The sequence below is a fragment of the Trachinotus anak genome, unplaced genomic scaffold, assembly GCF_046630095.1.
Source record: "Trachinotus anak isolate AG129_WGS33_773 ecotype Australia unplaced genomic scaffold, CSIRO_AGI_Tana_v1 ptg000013l, whole genome shotgun sequence".
In the NCBI taxonomy this organism is placed as follows: Eukaryota; Metazoa; Chordata; class Actinopteri; order Carangiformes; family Carangidae; genus Trachinotus; species Trachinotus anak.
The window spans coordinates 15,294,966-15,317,098 of NW_027273864.1; the positions used below are offsets into that span (position 1 = coordinate 15,294,966).

Sequence of the window (22,133 nt, forward strand, 5' to 3'; positions counted from 1 at the left end):
GTATGAAACAGTGACAGAGCTGTGTGTCCATAAGAAAATGTTCTGGCGAAGCCCAGGCAGGAAAACTAAAACGCTCTGTAGTCCGTAGACACTATGTCATCGAAGAAGACATACGCATCTGTCTACACGAGCAGTTACAGCTTGCCCCGATTTCAAAAAACATGTTTCCAAGACATTTAATTTCCAAAAAAAAACATTATGACATTTGAGAGGTTCAATTTAATTACAGTACAAAATTTTAAAGATCTCGACATAAATAAAGTGGTATTTGCTTGTTTATTTTCCTCAACTCACCAAGCAACATTACAGTCCAGAGACAGGCTGACAGGGTGAGCATCATTATTGCTCTACAGTCTAAACGTCTCAGTGGTGTCCTCTGTTACACTTAAATAATTCCATCTTTCTCAAGAGCGGACACAACAACTGCTACCACTACTACTACTACAGGATACTGAAGTTCTTCTGTGAGAACTTAAGCACGGCTTTACAAAACATTTTAGCGAAAAATAAAGCAATAGATTGAAGACACTGAAAAAAGAAGGATTAGCTTTAGAAATCCGTTGCTTCTCCGCTGATATCCAAACTTCCGAATCCTAAGCAAGAGTTAAAGCCGCATTGTGATGCTCTTGGTGGGAGTAAATGAGTCTTTTCACAGCAACAGCACAGGCTATGTTTATTCAAGCCCTCATCCAAAACATCACCTCAGTTTGCCAACACACAGCGAGTACATGCGCCTCGGCTCTGATGTAAGCAACGCTGCTGAGAGACGTCATGTCACAAGGAGGCGAGCAGAGCGAGGCCGTTCCACTGATTGTTATTCCTAAACTGAAACCTGAACAACATAACGTTGTGCATGCTGATTAAGCGTCACTTATTGCTATGCAAGCGTGTATGCGGGTTTTTAGTTCAGTGTTTTTTGTGCTTGTGTGCAGTTTATGCATGGAGTAATCTCAAACTGTAATACTGCCCCTTCTGCCACTACTTGATGACATTCTCAAAGGCCTCTGACCACGTAAGCTTTCTTAATCTCCTGTGTAATTTAAAAGAAAAAACATGTGGACAGTCATTAAATGAATCACACTCTTCTTTTCTTGCATCCAGGCCCATGGATTCAGTCAAAGAAGACTTAAAATCTTTTAAATGTCATCAAGAAGCCTGAATAACGTTATTGTCAAATTAATTCTCCTTAAACTCATCTACAGCATCATCACATCTATGCAGGTCACTTGAAAGACAGCAACGCTATCTCACCACCGAAATTCTGAAAAATTGAAATAAACGCACACTCACTGAAGGATTTTTGTGGTGCCTTAGCTGCCAAACCTGTCTTGCGTGTTTTTCATAGTTGCTGTAGTAGAAAAATGACAGCAGCTAAAGCAGTTTATTCATCCCCTCATTCTGTCCACGAACAGGAAGAGATTTCCCGCAGATTAAGAGATTACACATGCCTACAATTTCACTGATGAGCAGCTAATAGATCTATCACCAAACATTTTATTGTAAAATAGTGGGTTGGGACTTGGACCTCTGACAGTCGGGGAGATAGTGCAGATCAGATTAGGACCCATCTTGCTAAAGCAGGAAATCAGGATCAAACCACTCAGGTCACTCCATACACTCTCGCTCCTGTATAAAAATAGCTGCAGAGGAGTGAATAGCCTCACTGTAACCCCCACGTCATGTCACACACAAAGCTGTGTTTAAGTGCTGCTGCATGTGCCACTGAAGACAGCAGCTGCCTGAAATAAGCAGTAAACACCCAGAGAACGCATCCAGCAACCATCTGTCTGTATTGTGGTTCTTCACACAAGGGTGAACATGCACATAAATACACTTGATAACACACACACACACACAGACAGACACACACATGCACACACATAGACACACAAAGGCATATGCAGTGTAATTCCAGGAAAACACCACAGTGTTGTTGAATGAACATCACAAACAGCTACAGGCAGAAAAAAAATCATCCCTACCCAAATTTGTAAGTGAGACCAGTATGGAGTTACACTGACTGCAGAACTGAGATGCTTGCAGTAGATTTTCTTATGCAAGAACGCCAGTACTAGTAAACCTATACTAATATCTTATAGAAGCAGATTCTATATGCGATAAAGAGTTCAACAGATAATGGATTGGGAAACACAACAACAAGCAAGGATGAGTCTCTGAGGATATAATAATAATTCTGCAAGCTGACTTCTCACAGCAAAAGATAAGCAACCATGTCAGAAATATCTTCTTTTTGAATGTGAAGTCAAAGGTACAACCTGTGGGTTAATCAGAAAAGTTAAATATGACTCCCAAGGAAACATCACAGTGCTCCAATTTGTGTCTCGTGGGTATTGTAGTTTCTATGTGCCAAACCAAACTAATGGCAAAATTTCTCCAAGATAAAGTTGAAGTAATTTAAACTAATGGCTGTTACATAAGCCTGTAGATATCCAGTGGGTGCTTCTATGTTGAGGATTGCAATCAATTACAAGACAATAAGAGCAAGCATTATGGTTTAACTAGCTGCCACCCTGCAGAGATAATCGCTAAACATCAACAGCTATCTTAACAGGAGTCACACAGCATTGAACTGTGAACTAAACTAGGTGATTCCTGAATTTAGGCTTACCAGTAGCTAAAGCTAGCAAGACAGCTAAGAAGACAGACCATGTAAATAAGACAAATTATTGGGTTGCATTTTTGGGGCAAACTGCACCCCCATGCTTTAAGTCCCTGTGCTAACCAAGCATGTCCCAGACCAGTCTGCTAAGAGAGCTGCTGTCAGTGCTCCCATAAACCTCTCGGACAGCGAACAAGCCAACACCCCAAAATGATAAAGAAGCAGATGTTAGTGGGATCAGTAACTGTAATGCATTGTCATCCTTTACCCTGCTTCTTTGTGAAAATTACTAACTAATGCTTTATCGCCCAGCAGTGAGTGAGAACACTGAAGAGATTAATTAAAGGTCCTGTATACTCACACAGGTGTTGATTAAAGGTTTAATGCTCAGGTTTAAGGTGTGTTACTATGAGGGTGTGGAATCTTCCAAAAAATGGGAATTGAGCACATGAGGGAAAAACACAGGATACAGTAAGTTCTTTGTCGCTCTGAGAGTTTCTGCTAGACACTAACATGTCAGTGGGGGGAAAGAAAAATATATTTTCCACAAGACAGCATTCGTAGTTGAAGAATATTCTCTTTTAACTGTGCTCACGTCGCTCAGTAGATGCCAACTGGCCCACAGGCCTCTATACCCTGTTTCTCTTTCCTTACAGAAACATCCTGCCACCCCCCACCCCCCCCACCCCCAGACATCCCCACCTACCCTCTGCTGCAGGCCCTGAGTACCACTGTGATTAGCCAGAAGGGAAAATAAGAGATTAACTTCTGACTAAGAGATTTGTATGTCAGCTTCTGAAATGCTCTTCATCTCTAGAGGTTCCTATAAGCTGCCGTGAGATACATGCGTCTTTGCCGTCGATTGTGGTCTCTGCTTAGCAGTGTATTTAAATATCCACTATCAGGTGGAAGGTATTATCTCACAGCAAGTCAAGTGTTTCAGACAGAGTCTCTAATCAGGATTATTCTGTGTGTTCAAAGCAGGGGGAAAAAAGCTTGCAATCATTTGCCCTCCAATCTCCTCAGATGATTCAGTAACCTGCAGTTCTTTATAAGTGGATGGGTGCTGACTTGTATAAGTACTGTATGGACTGGGGAATTGCATGACACACTGTAAATGAACTTTTCTTCCAGACTGGTGAGTAAATAGCTGTTAATGTGTTGGCTAAGCAGTGATAGCAAAACTTACAAATACTCCTTTAAATGAACGGGAACGGGTCAGTCTCATTCTTAAGATCCCAATATCCAATACCTAATCCCCTTATTTCATCCATTATAGATCATTCTTCACGGAAATGAAAAGCATCTGATTCATGCAATAAGAGCGAGAGAAGTGCATTTGGAAATAATCAAACCCAAGACAGACAGTTTACTCAACAAAACAGCTTGAACACTAACATTGTCAGTGCTGAATGGGTTTGGCTGGGGTAGCAAAACTCAACTCAGGCAAAATCCAAAACTATTTTTGTTTTCCATCATGCTGCCACTTTATGAGTACTTAAATTTTAACTCAGTGACTCAGTTTTGTCTCTTTCCTGCAAAAGACAGAAAGAGGCCAAGTATCTACCATGTCATCTCTTGGCGTGACTGACGTGCTATAGATTGGGGTGATGGGTGTCTGCACTACAAAGGTAGACGGCATGCAGGAAAGAGTCAGGCGTGACGCAGTGTGGATTCTCTTCAGTGTTTTGGGACACGCACCGGTGTGGTGACTCACTCAAAATGTGACTTATTAATAGAATCGCACATGACTTTCTGTCACTCTGGCTCAACTCTAACAGTGGACATCGCACAGACAGGAAGGGATAGTAGAGCAGAAACATAACCTAACCATACATAAAGTGTTCTCAATGGGCTTTAAAAAATGCAGGCATGGCAAGTGATGGGTGTAAGCTACTTTGGGGAATGGCTTAAGGGGACAAAACAAGAGGTGAATAATAAAATCACTCAGTAACCAATCTGATATTTAGAAACAGATTTACTTTTAAAAAATGCTAATCCTTTGCTTAAATTTGCATTGGCAACATAATTATCATCTAAATTAACAAAATGAGACCAAGTTGCATATCTTTAATTATTTATTACAAGTTTTCTTTTTTTTTTTTTTAATTCATGCAACTAGAATAATTGAGCAAGCTTCTAAGGAAATGAAAAAAATGCAATCCCAAGTGAAAGTTGGAACAGATGATGTTGATGCAGGCGGGAAAAATGGCTAAGATGATGTTCTGGTAGAAGCCAGTGACATGGCTGATGTGTCCTTAGACTCCAAAGTGACTAGATCCATATGCACGTTTCAAATCCAGAGTTAGTTAAATTGCTACAGTGCATTAGCCAAGTTCAAGTCTCATAAAACCAAAAGCTTTAAAATAAAATTTGGTTGTTGGTATATGGTATGTTGTGACTAATTCAACGCAGTTCCTGGTGCATTGTTCTTTTTAATACATCTGTATTGTTTTCTTTAAAGAGGGAGAGCTTTCCATTTGAAACTGGTCCTTACACAATGTGTGAATCTTATTTAATCCAGCAGAATCTGTAATCAAGCAGACTTCCTCCTGCTGTTTGCACTCTCCTCCATTAAGCACATCTGCATTTGTCTTGGATGACAGTCAAATTGCGACTCCAGGCTGCAGAGCATGTTTGATGCACAATATTAAACACACGCTTCTCCAGGTGCAGCATGCACCTATAATTAGGGACTAAAAGCATAGTAAATTGAAGTGAACTCTGGTATTGTGGTGGGATTTCAGAGAAGATCTAAAAACTGTTTTATCTGAAACAGAAAGAGCCGATCAAAACTGAGAAATTCAAAAGAGGTTAGTCATTCAAGGTAAAGCAGGTGTGAATAAAAATACAGTTTACAGCAAGGATGCAAAGTGCCATGATGCTCATGATGAGCTGCTTCAAATACTTGGGAGGTTAATAAGATTCTGTACAGCTCACATCTGTTGTGTGCGAACAAATTATTCACTCGATTTGAAAGTGATCCCAGCCCCGTGGCTCCCTGGCTCATAAGCTGCCTTCATCACCTCTGTGCAGAACACAGTAACACTGTGCTTCGGTGCTTAACAGACAAAACAGCAAATGAACTGTTAACAAGCAGTTTACTGTATAACACATTTTACATAAAGTACAATGGTGTGCCACCTGTACAGCAAAGTGTTTTATTAGAAGATGCCAGATTATGAGTTGTCGTCTACAGAAGGGAATCATGACAGTGGAGTGAAAAGTCGAAGCCAGAATGACGCATAATTAAAGTTAAAATTCATACATGTGAGAAAGGTTTCGAAAGTGCTGAGATAGAGATGCAATAGTATCTTAGTCCATTCGCTTGGACAGATTTAGGCCAAAGCCGCATGTTACTGCAACTGTGTTTTTGTATGACTACACAAATAAAAATATAATAAAATAAAAATATCTGACAAACAACTGTGAAAAATGCGTGAGTGTTAGGTATTAATTGGTCAGCATGTCACTGAGGCAATCAAAGCCACTCTCTTTTGCTTGCAATCGAGTCACTTATCCTGGATGAAAATATCAAATCACGTTAATTGTATCTCGAAAAAAGTATCTTGAAATCTTAACGGTGATACTAAATGAGGCCAGGACAAACAGTCACTGGTCAAGACAAATATCCAACATTAAAATTAACAGATACAACACTTTCCTTCCCTGTCATTTACTGTTGAGGTATCTTTGAGAAACCAACCAAACCACTGTGGAACCACAGAGCGGCTGTATGAGACAGATTATGCTGATAAGCGTTCCTCTGGGTGATCTCCAATCAGCCTGGCTTTTAGTTGCAAAAGAATGAGCTTACTTTTAGTCAGTCAGTGTGCCTGGTCAGTTAAGGCAGGTTAGGAAGCTGAAGGTGATGAAACAGATCTTCTGGTGAAAATGTAATATTTGACTTTCTGTTTTTTATTTCTTATACATGAGGATCATGGACAGTTGGCCCCTATACTTAAAAGCAAAGACGGGGCACCAGCACACATCACACACCTCACACATGCAAGCTGATAAACACTTTGATGAATATACTCTCAAAAAAAAGGGTACATTATTAGGCATAAAGTTTCAAACTGTAATATCGAGTCCAACAGATGGCAATGATGCGACGTAAGAGGAGAAGTCGTTAAGATATCAGTTAAACATGACGTCAGAGCTCAGGAACAGCCACTCATGTAAGCGCCTTTTGTAAGCTGAAGATTGATTAAGATAAAATAAAAAATAAGTGATATACTTTGGTGCCTGTGTATCTGTCAGCTTGTGTCGATGTTTTTTGCCCTCAATCCTGAAGCCAAAAATTTATTGATGCACTTTTAAGGGGACACTGAACAAAAAAAAAAATCTATCACTTTAAAGTTTGCAGCTTCTTCATGGAGACTGGCAGCTGCAGTCCGCTTGGATTCACAGCAAATACAATGAATTCCAATGGTAACCCAGCTTTATGACAAAAAACATAAAAAAACATCCATAGAAACTATAGCCAGACTGATAGAGGATTTTTGAAGACAATATTGATATTGATATTTGGGAGTTTTAAAATATCTGTTGATGATGCCGTTTATTCATTTTGCCTTTTCGATAATAGTTTTTTAACAATTGCAACCAAAAAATTACATTTTACAGTTGAAAAGTTGACTTGTTATTACTCTCTAGGGAACAATCTATAGAAGGGTAACTATATTTCAAAACATATAACTTTTTCTGTACTTCAATGTCTTGTCATTAATTGGCTGCTATATACACAGACATTGACATTGCAGTAAGCAAAGATCATATATCACCACGGCCGATTTATTGTTGGGCTGAAATGGAAACTTCTCTACTCCTGGAGCAATAATCCACTTCTCAAGCCATTGACCAGTATGTTCAAATTATCAACACTTCACTAGTACATCATGAAATACAATACTTTTGGTATTGGTGATGTGGAGAAAAGACAAATATTGAACACACAAATGGAAGTATTCCTTTAAACACGGTGTAAACGAGAAACATGGTTTTTATTTGGATGAGATACAGGATCAATTGATCATTTTGTCAATAAAATATTAGAAAACAGCGAGAAACACACAAGGTAATGTTATGAAATGTCTTTTTTTCTGATTACCTTTAACATTGTTGCTTATAAAATGACGGAAATGATTAATTGACCATCAAAATAGTTGCAAATTAATTTACTTTCTAATCAGCTAATCTTCACAGCTCTACCTGACAGATCTTGCTTGATGTCAGACTGACAGCACATGACTCTCTGAGAGACTTAACATAAAGGACAGCACTGACACAGGTGAGGACACAGCCTCTAGGAGGAAAGCATATGCCAGTTGTATTTTACTTTCAACAATAGTACAGGATGCAATCAGCTAACCGCCCACCCATCCGGACAGTCCTCCCTCACCACAACACTGTTCAATGCCAGCTCTGTCCTCTCTCAATCATGTGCCCCAAAACAAAGTACCATCCTGTCCTGGCATCTACCACCAGACTCTCTCCTGTTTCCTCCTCATCACATGGGGAAAGAGAAAAAGAAAGAGAGTGCATCACTGGGGCAAATGCATTCATTCAGTTGGAAGTACAACTCACACAGTGTGTGACCACCATGGTGGATGTTGCTTTGACTCTATCACATGCCACAGTACCATGGAAGCCCAGAACTCACTCCAATAACAGAGAACTCCTGAGCAGAGCAGGCAGCCACTGTAAATAGATCAATGTAAAAATTTAGGTATTAAATCTCTTATAGAAATAAAAATTGCATTGAGTACAACAGCCCAGTGATGAATAATGAGAAAAAAATGCAGCTCTACATGAAGCTCAGAAGTAATGTATTCAGACTTTGGGGTTTCTGAGGTGGCCTTTCCTCTATCTGTCCAGCTGAAGTGTCTTTGGCAATTCAATCAAACCCTATGGGCATCAAAAGACATTAATGCCAACCCCATACTATGACTTTCATATGAGGAGGGCAAGTGGCAATGCCCCGTGGTAGTAGTTCCCAACCTTGAGGTCTAGAATACAAATAAAACAAAATTATGCCAAATTTTTTGTGGTCTTTGTTTTTTCTTATTAAATACTGTATTCTAATATAAGACCTCCTTAGGCCGCAAAACATCTCTATTGAACTGCTCATAACCATAAACTGCATATAAAAAAGATGGACGTAGCCTCTGTGTCATCACCCATAGGTTTCTGCAGAGCGGTTTTGTCTGTGGAGATGGACTCCCTCTTGAAGCCAGCCTCAAGTGGCTATTTGAGAAACTGCAGTTTTTGGCCCTTCCGTGTCGGCTTCATTTTTCATTTTTCGGCTGCAAACATTGCGCATTTAACACAAAGCATTCCAGGTTTACTTTGCGTTGGCGTTCTTGTTGCCCATCAGAATGTCATAAATGACTTTTTATCCAGTTTTATTAAAAAAACATAGAGACTGAACCATGACCCCCCCCCCCCCCCCCCCCCCCCCCCCCCCCCTCACAAACACAAACTGTTCCTCTCAGGTTTGTATTTGTTCATAATGAGACGGAAGTGCAGCCACCTTGTTACAGGTAAAAGCAACCCATAATCCAAAGTGTGAACAGAGAGTGAATTGAGGCTCTATCAGATTTGAAGTGGACCATAAAGAGAGCTGATTCCTCTTTCATATGAACGCAATGCAAAAACGCAAAAAAAGAACCAAGTCTCTTTTCTGTTGGACCATGTTAACAGGAATGAGTTTGGTTCATTAAAAAAAGGACTATTTGTGAAAATACCCAAATATTCAGTCGCTTCTAACTTTCTCTGAGTCATCTTCTGCAATTAAATACAGCCAAAATTACAAAATCACAGCTGTTGTTGTTAAAGTCAGGATTTTAGCTCATTGTAGTCTTAATGAGCTGAGTTTTAGTCACTATTTCATACCTGTTGGATTGTCTGACAAAACCAACAGAAAAACATGTAAATGAGAGCAGTCTCGCCTGTCTGTACTAAAATACAGACAGGCAAACAGATAAAGGGCTGAAACTGACTGACACTAGGCACGATGTGAATAGCCTACAAGGTGGTCCAGACATACACCAGGTTTGACCTAGTCTTGTAATACATGCAGTCTAAGCTAGATAATATAGGACATGGACTTCAGCCAACATAAAGTTTCAATTAAACAGGCAGCTGTTCCCATAAGACATGGATCTGAGACTCTTTATAATCTACTGCTGATTACTGGACAGCGTCACCCCATATTCAAATATGCTAAAAATGTCTCCCCCAATATATTGACATAAAAAATATAAATTAAAAAAATTATTATGCTGCAACATGCAGCCATGCACCACTGTCTGTAATTATAATCACAACTAAACTTAAGAGATTGCTATTATTATTACTGCTGATTTTAGTATTATGGAGTACTGCAGTTCTGCATGTGTTCTGGCCATGTGTGTGCCCCAGCAGATGCCGTTGCTCGACTGCTGTGGGTGGGTACCATCAATGTCAAACACTGGACTGTCTCTACTTCATTATTGTCGCTACGGAAAACCTAGAAAGTAATCTGAGTGTTACGTAGGATATATCACTGTCGATTGTGATACTTTTTTGAAAAGTTGTAAAAATGCAAATCCTCTGAATGTTTATTGTCTTGCAATGTCAGAACATTCTCCCCATTAACTAGCGAACAGGCAATACATTCTCAGCATGTTCCGCTTGCTAGCGTTACGCAAATAAGATCTGTTAATGTTGCCATCAGTGGGACACTTATTATTGTAACACTTCAGTTCAGCCAAGACATGCATGAAAAGATAACCTTAAGGTCAATACATCATTTTGCACTGGAACTGTAATTGTTGAAATAATATTTTGCCAAAAATTGTCGGTAATTGCATTGAGTGGAAACAAATGTTTTTGGTGAAAACAGGCTGATTTGCAAGTGCTACGATCAACAATTACTAATATTAGCTATCATAGCTAAGTTACGTGAAAAGTTAAATCGTCACGCATTCACCCAGCAGCCAATGACCACAAGTGCTGCTCACAGGCCTATTCAATAATATTAATGTCAGTTAATTACAGTATATATTTGTCAAAAAGAGTAGTGTGAGTTAGAGTCATTCATTTACATGGCTACAGCCCTGGCATAATAATTTTATCCTACTTAGAGCTCATCTAACCGAAAGACTGACACTTATCGTAAGTGGTTTGACCTTATGCAAGCTGCAGTTCATCTATGATAACCCTCAGTATGTCCTTGGATAGCATTTCATTAAACCAGTCTGTGCTTGAAATTACTGCAATATATGCTTGCCTTCAAAGGGACACCTTGTGTCTAGAAAGTACCAGACTGAAGCTCGTATTGTATGTAAACACATGGTTGAGAGCTAAAGCCACAGTGCACGCGCACACAAAATGCATCAGATAGGGCCTAGAATTTGTGCATCCAATCCTTTTCAGTCTTGTTTTTCACGCTGCAAATACAATATTGTCTTTTTGTGACTAGAGAGAAAAAAAGGGTTAAGCCAGTGGTTCTCAAACTTGGGGGGTAGGCCCCCCCATCGAGCCACTGCAGGGGCAGGGGCGTGAATTACCACAGGAAAAATTTGGAGTGAAACTAAGTTGAATGACTTTCAGTTATGTAAGAAAAAACAAACTAAGCTTGCAGATGCTATCACGCTGACCATTATTTCACTATAATTCAACATGGATCATTTTTTAAAATTGCTTCCCCTATCATTGTTAATGATTGATAGAAATCGTGGCGTGGGGAGCTGAACTTCTTTTTGACTTCTGAAGGGGGAGGGGGGAGGATGCCATAGAAAATTTGAGAACCGCTGGGTTAATGAAATACCTCAGTTTACATTTTTAAAGACCAAAGTCAAACCCCTGCTATACTTTAAGGCCAGACGGAGGCTCATGTCCCTTTATAGTTTCATTCCATCATCAAAGACACAGCAGGGTGTTCCTTTATTCTCACCGTGAACTATTTTGCACTCTAAGACTGAACAATCCTGTCACGTTTTCTTTTCATTTCTGCAAAGGTAAAGCAACACTGGAGCTGGATGAGAATACATATTCTACAAGGACACAGAGCTTTCATCTAATTAGATAGGAACTTAGTGAATCTCTGTGTCAATGTCTGATCCCACAGTGAAGGAAAGAAGACACGGGAGAAGCCAATGACAAGAGGAGGCAGTCACTTCTAACAGCAGAGGCCAAGCAGGCCAGACATGACCTCTCGTTTGCTCCAGCCTGTCAAGTCCAGCAGTCACAATCTCACCTGCTGCCCACAAGCCCTTGAGGTGACTCATCGTGGAAGAGAGGATGACTTGGGACTCTGCCTGCTCCAGGTGATTTCAGAAACCGTGCTGTTGTTAGAGTTGTATCCACTTCATGAGCGTTTTTTTTTTTTTTTTTTTGCACCTAGCCTAGCCGGATGGATAAATAAATCTGTTAAATGAGTGTGCTTTTATGAAATATCTGGTTATCTACAGTATCTTCATGTCGGAAAAGTCAGCACTTAACATTTATTGCCTTAAATCAGAGCAATCAGACAAAAGAAATGCAGATGCTTTGTCCCTTTTCTGGTTAGAGTTAGAATCTGATAAAAAAAAAAAAAAAAAAGCCTGAGTATGTCCCTCAGACTAGGCAAGATCAGCAAACATGAAGAGCAGGTGGCACCTGTAGCCAAACTGTGACATGGTGAGAGCCAGCTGTGGATGCTCCGCCTGCACGACTTAAAAATATGACAGGCAATCCAAAAATTAAACTGTGTAGAGAATTTGCATAATCCATGCATGGTAGTCACTGAGTGTTTCAAACTAGGCATTCCTAACCCTGAGTGCCATACATGCAGTAAAAAAAAAAGAGAAGCACTCAGTGTAGAGTTTGTTTGGGTCGAAAGCATACAGTGGCCATTTGAAAAAATGAAATGGGGAAAAAAGAAAAATCACATTAAGAGAAAACGGTTCACTGAGAAGAGTCTAGGAATCCACAGGGTCATGGAGGAGCCTCCAGCAAGTCCATCCAGTGGCAAAGCTTGATTTTACTAAGCCACCTCGCTTGATCATGGTAGTGTGGAGGGTGACAACTGGGATAAATGCTTTAATCAGAGGTTTTCTCTCAGTTATCCTCTTTCAGAGTTTCAGAGTAAACATTTATCCAGTTGTGCACAAAAAATGATTCCTGCAGATTTTCACATAAGCCCCAAGGAAGAAAGTACTTACAAAGGCAGCCTGTGTAATCCAAAGCAGGGGGCACTGAATCTCAACAGTAGGGTACCGAGCTACATGAGGACCAAGTGTGAGACGTTTGTCATGTCACCTCTCTCTGCAGCCGGGCCGAGGACCTTGCGTGTCGCTTAAATGACTTGACTTTTACCTTCCATTCAGCAAAATCGCGATTGGTAAATGTCACACGCCGATTTGGCACCCGGACCGATGCTGCACATAGGCTGCACGTACAAAGAGCGTCGTTTTTTTTTGGTTTTTTTTTTGTTTGTTTTTTTAATCAAAATGAATTCTCGCATTGAGCTATCCGTATCTATAAAAGAAAAATATATCTAATTCTACAAAAGAAAACAAGTTCAAATGCGTTATAAGGGCTACACATGAAGGCTGCACCGTACAGCAGCCTTTCAGCGCCTTACCAGAGAAGTACCAGCGTCCTCCTCCAACTCCAGATAGCTCCACACGGACCTTTGCCTCCGCTCAGCGCTCGGCTGTCGTCGCGTCTCGTCCTCCTGCCTCTGAACCTGCTACGTCCGTCCGCCTTCCCTCCGAACGGCGTTAATGTCATGTGTTTCCCTGCGAACTGTCCCCGTAATCTTTTCTCAAAAAGTGGGATGTTGAGAGTGCCCGGGTTCCGCCTACCGCGCCGCTCGCACGGCGGCTCCAATCACATCACTGTTGTGCGTGATGCTGCGCCACGCAGGGACGCGCAGAGCCCCCTTCTTCTCCTTTGGTCGTGTGGAAAACGATGCCCAGCGTTAGACTGATATCATAACCCGGCGAGGAGGTCGCTTCCGCCGCTTTTCTCACACAATGCACACAAACCTGCCATTTCACGCAGTGGCGGCGGCGGGGTGTATATGTCGTGTCCGTGGATTTATTGTCGTGCTGGAGCGCGCATTATGAGACAATGAGACAGTGAAGAGGAGACCACACACACACACACACACACACACACACACACACACATACGACATGCATGTATTTCAAATGATTTTTTTTTTTTTTTTAATCAATGATTTCCCCTTAGATCGGTTCCAAAAAAAAAAAAAAAAAATAGGCCTGGTCCGGTCCGACGCGGACTTTTAAGAAAACCAGTACAGCTGAAGCGTCTTTTCATAACACGCAATCAACAACGTAAACAGCTGCCAGAGCCATGTGCCACCAAAGCCCACTGTTGCTTACGCACATTGGGTACGCAAGCTCCATTTCTAGGTCATCGGCGGCAGCGCGTTTTGATGTCACGGCGCTCCGGGGATCGTCTCTTTCCTCTCTCTTCTAGCTCATGTGCACCAAGGAAGACACGCACCTGCAGCAAAATTACCTGTGTGCATTGGGGGGGGGGGGGGGGGGGGGGGGGGGGGGTGACAAGTTGAGCCAAACCGACATTTTCCGTGGCTTATTATTGTAGGTCATTACCCACCCTGCATACTAACACACAACTATACACTTGTATTTATACACTGCCCCCACCCACCCACCCAATTTATTCGAAATTGCGAGCTGAGAGATTCTGGTCTCTCCCACAAATACCAGCCTTTTAACCAGCAACCAGAGCTTCTTTAAAGCTGTCACAGCAAACCTGACCTTGTGGAAAGCAGAGGACGCTTAACCATCTGGGACAGATAAGCTCAGCATCTTCTCTGAGGTTGACCCAGTGGGAAATGGCTACCCATAGAGGAAAGGGCTCGAGATGCTGAGAAAGTGGCCTGTGCATCCCAAAGGTCAGCAGAGGGGCTCAACAGATGTATGCAATAGTTCACTGAAAGAATCCCAAGTGCGTGAGGGTGTGCGCTTTAATCTGTGGTTTAATTCCCCTGGTTGCCCTCTCTCCTATTCACAAATAACACGTCGGTGTGCTAATTTAAGTGCTGTCAACTAATGAAGAGGAGAGGGTGAACGCAAAGGACATCTGGCAACTGGTTCTGGAGGCACAGCACTTTCATTCAGCTGTATGAACTCCCCCTGTTCTTCTTTTAATGGTGTGTGTGTGTGAGCGTGGCCTCGCCTCATCTGTCAGTCTAAAAAGGTGATGCATGTGTAGCGCTCCAGAGGACTTCCTGACTGCGAAGAGCAGTGCACTGCAAGGTGTATCCATAGAAACTGGGTGTAGCAAAGGTCTGCAGCACAAGTTGGATGAGCAAGATACGAAATGTCTTCTACCACAAAGCATGGTCGCAATTAATGTATTTTAGCTCGCAAACGACATTCATATGTCATTACGTGGTTAATTATGAGCTAATTCATTCAAGTAACCTCATTCAAATTGGTGACACTAAAAACAGTGAAGGACAAAGTTACATAAAATGAAAAACACATCCTGTTAACATATTATTATTATTATTATTATAAACCATAATATTGGTTTAGCATGAGAGCATGCTAACATTTGCTAAATAACACTAAACACAAAGTACACCCTGAGGCAGGTGGGACTGTCATGATTTGCATTTAAACTCAAGCACTGGACAAACAGAAATTTTACCTGACGACGGTGGCAGCTGAAAAGTCAGGGGATCATTACAGCTCATCCTGTGGGCACCATGAATGTATCCACAAAACTTCATGGAAATCTATCCAGTAGTTTTGAAGTTATTTTAAACTGGACCAAAGAGGCAGACCTACATTTCATCCCCAGAGCTGTGCCACAGGCACGGCTAACAACATGCCATCCCCATCTTGGACATAAGAGAAAACACTGCCCTTTAGGATGTGAGTTTCTGAGCAGACATGCGTTGTTCCACTTTTATTAGTAAGTAAAAATAGTGGTCAGAAGTCCCTCATCAGAGGCATAGCTGAGTCATGGGGTACAGACTTTAAAGGCCCCAGATGTGTAATTGGATTATTTTCTGTGGCTACAGTTATTTATTCAAACTGAAAAACACGCAATTTACTGTCCTGGTTACCTTCCATGGAAAGGCACACAAAAGGCAAATAAAACTAATTTTGGCTGGCTGCATTTTTTCTGTCTTTGTATGGAGCTCACAGGTGGAATTTGTATTCCTGCCAGGAATATATAATTTATTTTAATCATAACATGTGTAGATTGTCTTTCAGTTTGTTTGCAGGACTACATAAATTATCATATTATCATATTAATTAATTATCATAATAATTTTACCCTATGAAAGTAACATGCAAGTGATTAACTGCATATTAATACAGATAACACGTGGCAGAACATGTATCTTTTTTTAATTTCCGCTTCAAAAACCATTTCTCAATTGGCATTGGCTACCACACAGATTGCCGCAACAACACCTTTAAAAATGCTCATTACATTACAGTCTTCTTTCTCTAAAGCAGTTTAATTTTGCTCGCACTCACCAAAAGAATGTAGTGGTGCACATTCATGGAAAAAAGCAGTAAGTCATCTTTGGACAAACTACAATACACACACTATTGAGCCTAAGGTATTATATCAACAAAGCAGTGCAGCCCTGTGAAGAGCTTTGAATGGATTTCTGGAAACAATGGGAGCCTTTGACTTCTGGGAGGTCATGCAAACAGTATAATAGCTTATAACTTTGGTAACTGTGGTAAATGCATAAGTGGATTTAGAGTTTTCAAAGGCAAATCTAGAAAAAAAACCCCTACCCTAGTAGTTATAGACTGTACGGATATCCTTTTATCCAGTTATTATCCTGTACCAAAAGAAAAACTGTCTGTGTAATCTTCCCTTGATCGCTTTCAAGGAATCAAATTTAAAAAATAATCCAGCTTTTTTTTTAATAAGGGTCTTTTCCAAGTAGAGCCCTCACACATATGGAGCTGGATTTGTGGCCCCCTGTCCATCCTCCACAACCCCACAGCCCCCACCATGCACATAATTGGGAGAAAGAGGAAGAAAAGATCTCATCACAGACCAATAAGCCCATTCAGGTTATTTTGCTGAGCTCCGTTGGAAGATGCTGCAATCAAACTCAATTAAGGTCAATCTCCCAGTGTATTCTTCATTTGGGGAAGGGATGCCAGTCACTGTGCGATTATCCAAGGCAACACGGCCAACTCATGGACGAGCGAGAGATAGCCATGTAATGGAAATCACGTGGTTATGCAGTTACCTGAGAGCTGGTTTGAATGAGATGGTGCTTGATGTAGGGCTATAGGCAGATTGGTGAAGGTTTATTAATGCTTTGTGAATCAAGTGTGGTGGTGACTCATATTCATGCTGTGCGAACATCAGCTAACACTGACGACACTTGACACGGTGCCTTCGGGGGTATAAGCATGAGTCAGTTTGTAGGTGTTAAAGAAGATTACACGCCAGCTCAGTTGCTCAGGTTTGTTTACATGTATAAAATGACTAAATCATAAGGAGGAGAAGAATATGATCCACAGCATACAGTATATGTCAGCACTCTTTTAACCAGATTTTGTGAATTTTCTGTTTTACAGCATCAGCACTGGTTTCACTTTATGACTGAATATTTCTTTGGTCTGTGATGCACAATTTTTAAAACTCAAAGTAGTCAATTTAAGCCTAAAATCCACCCCCACAAGTGAATTTCTCATGCAGCATTACAATATCCAAACATTTTACTGAGATGTTGTTTTTATTTCTAATAACCGAGGCTTGTCTTAGAGATGGACCTCTTGTTATGTGAGCATCTGTAGAACTTTTAGGACTTTTCATCTTGCCTTTAAGTTAAGCATTAAAGTTAGCTAACTCAAGGATGGCTTGCTAGATATTTTTCCCGGCGCTGTCGACCATATTATGCTGTCTTCATCAGCAGATGGAGCTTCTTTAGCTGTCATGGAGATGGATCCTTTGACACGTACGCTGATTTAATTAACCGATATCATCACCTAGGAATCATTGTACCATTTGATATTATAGAAGATTTAATATGAACTTCAGCAACGCCAGCAGGCAATAAGACACATTAGTTGAAGAAAGACGGCAAACTGTCGGCAACTGTAAAAGTTACATAATGCCACAGTAAGCTGGGGTAGTCAGGGAGTTTCTGAAGCACTTATCCAGAGGAGACATCTGTCATACCAGGGGAATGCTGTTTGTTATTCTCTCCAGACTTCAATCAAATTTCACAAAGTGTCCCCTCTCCTACTCACATAAACACATAATTGGGCCACCTGCCCATGCTCCTCTTTTGCCATCAAAGACACACACACCCACACACACTGCTCTGTTGGATACAGAGAAGTCCTGAGCATTATTCCTCTCTGCAGGAGGAATTCCCTGAAGGAGAACTCTTGCTATTACAGAGGGAGCTGAAACACAGAGGCCCAAAGAGGGAAGCAAGGCGGAAAGTAAAAGAAAATAGGCAGCAAAGATGAAGAAAAACACATTCTGGGATCAAAGTTTCAAAAATACCTTGCTGATTTAGTTTGCAATGTAATTAATTTGTCCCTTACGTTTAAGAATCGCTGAAATTCTTTCAGATGCAAAGAAAATGTTCCTCCTTCTGCTTGTGTTTTCTCTTTGGTTACCAATTACTTTGTTAAAATATACAACATTTCTTTTGTATGATGTTGTGCTATAAACCTCAACTTGAACTTAAGATGTAGGTGGAAAATTCAATTTAAAGTGGACATTCATGATCCCCAGATGAGAAACCACATTCGCCTGACTTTTCCTCCAATTCCACCATGAAGTTCACGTTTTTAGTTTTAAGTGAAATGTCTCAACAACTGGACTGACATACAATTTGGTGTGCAGCTTCATACCTTACACAGGATGAATCCTGATCACTTTGGTTATCTTCTGACATTTCATCCAGTGTCATCATCGGGTCAAATTTTTTATTTTGGACAATATATTTCATGACGAAATATGTGCAAAATTAACGCCATTCCCAACCTTAGCTGTACTTTGTGTTTAGTCTAATTAGTGAATGATAACACTGTTAATAAAGATGGTGAGCACGATAAACATTTTTCTATAAGTACAGCCTCACAGAGCTGCTAGCATGGCTGTAGGCTTAATAAGAATAAGATAAGAATGGTTTTGTTTAACTTCTCAATATCTTTAATTTTGGAGTTTGCTTGATAATTTACATGAATTACATGTAACATTTTGTGCTGTCAGGTCTTATGACATGAGGTCTTATGATCATCTTGCTACATGTTATCATCACTACATCTGCTTTTTACTCAAGACAAAATAAGTCCCCAACTGAACACTGAAGCTGCAATTAAGGGAATTCTCACAGTCTTTCCTCTGTAAGAAGTTCATCACGGTTTTACCGACCACTCATTCAATTTCATGCCTTTGACCCCTGTTTGGTACAGCCTTGGAGGACCATTGTATTGTATGTACCAGAAACTTGCGGCACACACAGGAAAGATGAAAGGCTCATGTGACAAAGTAAGTCCCAAACGAGTACCTCCTGCTACAGAAATGAACTCTGTATGAACTGTGCACGATTGGCCACTTAGTTTTCATTGAAAACTGTTGTGGAACCGCTGTAAACAACTTACATCATCATGCCATATCTGGATTCTGCATAGTGTCAGCCGGTTTCAGCCCTTTTGTCTGTTTGCTTGTCTCCTCCTCTCTGTGCTCACATATATAGTATTTTAATACAGCTGAATTTCCAATAAAGCTGTACTCATTTACATGTTTTTCTGTTTCTTTTGTCAGACAACAGAACAACTTTGAAATAGTGACTGGTATGAGGTCCATTAAGACTAAACTTCCAAGCCATTTCCAAGCTGCTGCGTCTTCACTGCTAAAATCCTTTTATAACCACGACGTCATCTGACAAAATCACCATTCAAAACCGTGCTGTGATTTCACCTATATTTGTAAAATGATCACTCCGAGAAGTGACAGAATATCTTTCTCATTTCGTCTCTCACACAGCGCACAGCCTCCTGGGATCCACAGTAGTTTTCAACCGATGTATTTCCTCAAAAAGCGATCAGGGCCTTTATTTATCTCAACTGTAGAAAGTAATGGACCTTTACTTGAAGCAGGCGTGTATTAGAGAATACACGTCAAATTCTCCCTGTTTGATATGTATAATTATCATTAATCTAAGTATTTTACTATGAAGCCTCATTTTCAGTTGCTCCTGTTTGCTGAGTTTAAGTGAGGGTGACTGCCCGTAACAACAGGCGTAGCCTCAAGCCCATGGTTGGCCCACAGTTAGCATACAGTACAGCAGTGTTTGAAAAAAAATGTCTCTAAATATAGCAACAAATGCACTATGTTGGTAACACTGCAGGCTGTAAATGGCCCCCTAATAGACACTGTTTGCGCCACTTCATTTTGAAAAAGCAACAGCCAATGGGGAAACTTCAACGTAGTCATGTGGCATTTGGCTGACCAGTGGTGGACATATGATCACTCACTCACTCAGCTGACATTGGAGATTAGGGGTAACTCCACTGATGCAATCCAGCTAAATATTTAAACATAAATGGAAATATGCAGTACAAGTTTGATGGTTGAAACAACACGTATAGAGATAGAATACATAATTAATAAAAAATAACTTTCCAAGTTTGACTTGTGAGAACTGCTTGCAGTAAGATTTCTTGTGTATTATACCACACAGTACTGTGCATTCTTAAAACAGACTAAATGGGCAATGGAAAAAAACATATAATTATGTATAACCTTTGCTGGTTAATATGACATTCTGACTCCGTCTAAAGTTTCCAAACAGATTTTATCAGCAAGCGGTCTTAAGGGCCCCATGGGAGAAATATCCAAAACATTTTTGGAATAATAAGTAAATAGCAAAGTGGAAATACCTCATTTTATGAATGCTAAGATTTAATAATACATTTAAACTCCCTCTAAATGAATGTGTGGATCATAAGTTCCTCAGTTATTGAATTCACTTTTCCTCTGTTTGGACAGCTGGCCAGAGTTTTAAACGACTTGCCTGCATGAGACAAGTGTATTACCAGTGTGGGTTCCTCTGTTTGTTGTGTATTTGTTCCAAGTATAGTCTTAGATGTATTTCCTTTTAGATCCCTGAGGAAAGAACACAAACATTTCAGATGTAGACAAACACAATGCTGTACAGTATGTCCTTTGGATCAATGTGGCTTCATCACAGTCCACCTAACAGTATGGTACACAAAGCTTCCCTGTTTAAACTGACAAGACTGACTTAATCCACATGACATGATGAAGTCTCCATATTATAATCAGCAGGATAGATCAAAGATTCAGCCCTACGTCCCTGCAACTGATTTATACAAAGGCTTGAATTACAACCTGGACTATAGTGTTTAAGAATTGTCATCAAGGAAAAAAAAACAGGAAACACATCTGACAGAATACCATGAAATCACGGGTTGTTGTGACATTCCAAATTCCTATTTCCTTATATTCCTCTTGTTCTCATACTTGTATAGTCACATGCAATAATTTCCTTTCAGTTTTCTGCAGGATATCTTATGACGTACCTCAGTTCTTGTTTTTAACTTCAACTTTCCGTGTCACTGCTTGTCATGTTGTTGTAAAATGTATCATCCTATTTATTTCCACATTTCATCCTTCTGCTTCATCAGGGGTGAGTGTAGGAATTTTTAAATCCAGCAGATGCAAGATGCAAGTGTTTTCTGCTACAGATTTTCCTAATTTGTTGTGCTGTATTATTTATAGTTTCTCCTTTCTACAGCTGTGAAATTATAGTAAGTTGCTAAACAAAACTTTATTATTGATGTTACAAAAATGCTATTATGTTTAGTGAAAACATTATTGATAAGAAGAACCAATTGCATTAAAAGTTTATGGGCATGAAACATTGTATAGCACAGTGAAAGCGGCTTTTAATCCAGATGAGTTTCTACTACAGCGCTGTCGCCTCACAGCAAGAGGGTTCTGGGTTCGAACCCCGAGCCTGGGGCCTTTCTGTGTGGAGTTTGCATGTTCTCCCCATGTCTGCGTGGGTTCCCTCTGGGTACTCTGGCTTCCTCCCACAGTCCAGAGACATGCACTTTAGGTTGATTGGTGACTCTAAATTGCCCGTAGGTGTGTGAGTGAGAGTGTATGTGGATGTTTGTCTCTATGTGTTGGCCCTGCGATGGATGGATGTGTACCACGCCCTCGCCCAATGTCAGCTGGGATTGGCCCCAGTTGACACTTATTCATTTAATGAGATAATTCTTTAAAATTTGTCTGATATGGTCTGTCACAGTGTTATCAGGCTGCAATGATTATATACTTATTCAAATGTTTAAGCTTTAGTTTTAAAGGCTTCCTTTTCTCCGGCTGCACAGACAACAACACTCACCCGGCACTTTTTTAGTAACACCTGTACACCTGGTTATTCATGCAATTATCCAGTCAGCCCAAGATGTGGCAGCAGTGCAGTGCATAAAATCATGGAGACACACAT

General features: G+C 40.5%; 1 protein-coding gene across 2 annotated transcripts in view; it reads right to left on the reverse strand.

Moving 5' to 3' along the window:
* Positions 1–13,438, reverse strand: part of LOC139630523 (sodium-coupled neutral amino acid transporter 3-like) — a 36,930-nt gene extending 23,492 nt beyond the window's left edge. The window contains exon 1 of one of the 2 annotated variants that reach the window (XM_071494068.1): positions 13,233–13,438. The gene's annotated coding sequence lies outside the window, so the exon portion shown is untranslated. The remainder of the gene's footprint in view (positions 1–13,232) is intronic. The other variant, XM_071494069.1, reaches the window with a different exon arrangement.
* Between the last annotated feature and the right edge of the window lie 8,695 nt (positions 13,439–22,133).